Source organism: Bison bison, unplaced genomic scaffold, assembly GCF_000754665.1.
Source record: "Bison bison bison isolate TAMUID 2011002044 unplaced genomic scaffold, Bison_UMD1.0 scf7180017864457, whole genome shotgun sequence".
NCBI lineage: Eukaryota > Metazoa > Chordata > Mammalia > Artiodactyla > Bovidae > Bison > Bison bison.
Window position 1 is genome coordinate 33,124 of NW_011495019.1, and position 1,608 is coordinate 34,731.

The window sequence follows — 1,608 nt, forward strand, 5'->3', positions numbered from 1 at the left end:
TCTCCTCCTGCCCCCAATCCCGCCCAGCATCAGGGTCTTCTCCAATGAGTCAACTCTTCGCATGAGGTGGCCAAAGTACTGGAGTTTCAGCTTTAGCATCATTCCTTCCAAAGAAATCCCAGGGCTGATCTCCTTCAGAATGGACTGGTTGGATCTCCTTGCAGTCCAAGGGACTCTCAACAGTCTTCTCCAACACCACAGTTCAAAAGCATCAATTCTTCGGCACTCAGCCTTCTTCACAGTCCAACTCTCACATCCATACATGACCACAGGAAAAACCATAGCCTTGACTAGACGAACCTTTGTTGGCAAAGTAATGTCTCTGCTTTTGAATATGCTATCTAGGTTGGTCATAACTTTCCTTCCAAGGAGTAAGCGTCTTTTAATTTCATGGCTGCAGTCACCAGTCTAGTCAAGACTATGGCTTTTGCAGTGGTCATGTATGGATGTAAGAGTTGAACTATAAAGAAAGCTGAGCACTGAAGAATTGATGCTTTTGAACCGTGGAGAAGACTCTTGAGAGTCCCTTGGACTGCAAAGACGTCCAACCAGTTCATACTAAAGGAGATCATTCCTGAGTGTTCATTGGAAGGACTGATGCTGAAGCTGAAACTCCAACCCTTTGGCCACCTGATGCGAAGAGCTGACTCCTAGAAAAGACCCTGATGCTGGGAAAGATTGAGGGCAGGAGGAGAAAGGGACAACAGAGGATGAGATGGTTGGATGGCGTCACCAACTCAATGGACATGGATTTGGGTAAACTCCGGGAGTTGGTGATGGACAGGGAGGCCTGGCATGCTGTGGCTCATGAGGTTGCACGACTGAGCAACTGAACTGTACTAAACTAAACTGATGGAAAAACCTCTACCCTGAAAACTATAATATGTAATGGAAGGTCATTAAAGGAGATCTTTTTTATTATTTTTATTCTATATTCGGGTATAGTTGATTTACATACAGCCTGTAACTCATCTCCATCTTATTCAAGTCCCTGATGAATGCTTCACTTCACCTTGTAGTTGGGTTCATGAACTGTCACGCACAATACCATCCACAACTCTGTATCACCTGTGGCATAAAATTTTAACCTGAAAAAAACTAAAGTACCCTCGCTCACCTGGCTGCTCTCCAGCTCATCATTCTGTCTTATTTTCTTTATAATACTGTCACAAATAGAAATTACATTGGCCGTATTTTTTTTTACCTGTTTATTATCTATTTCCAATGTAAGCTCTGTAAGATGAGGGGTGGGGGGGTGGGTGCTTGCTTTTTGATCACAACTATCTTTCCAGTCATGCAATCACAATCTGGCACATATTCATGGGTACTTTAAAAATATTTTTTTAATTGAGGTATAGTTGGTATGGGCTTCCCTGATGGCTCAGGCGGTAAAGAATCCTCCTGTAATGCAGGAGACTCAGGTTCGATTCCTGAGTTGGGAAGATCCCCTGGAGAAGGGAATGGTTACTCACTCCAGTATTCTTGCCTGGAGAATTCCCTGGACAGAGGAGCCTGTCAGGCTATCGTCGATAGGGTCACAAAAAGTCAGACACAACTGAGCGACTAACACTGTCTCATAGATAGTGGATATACAAGATTATATAGTTT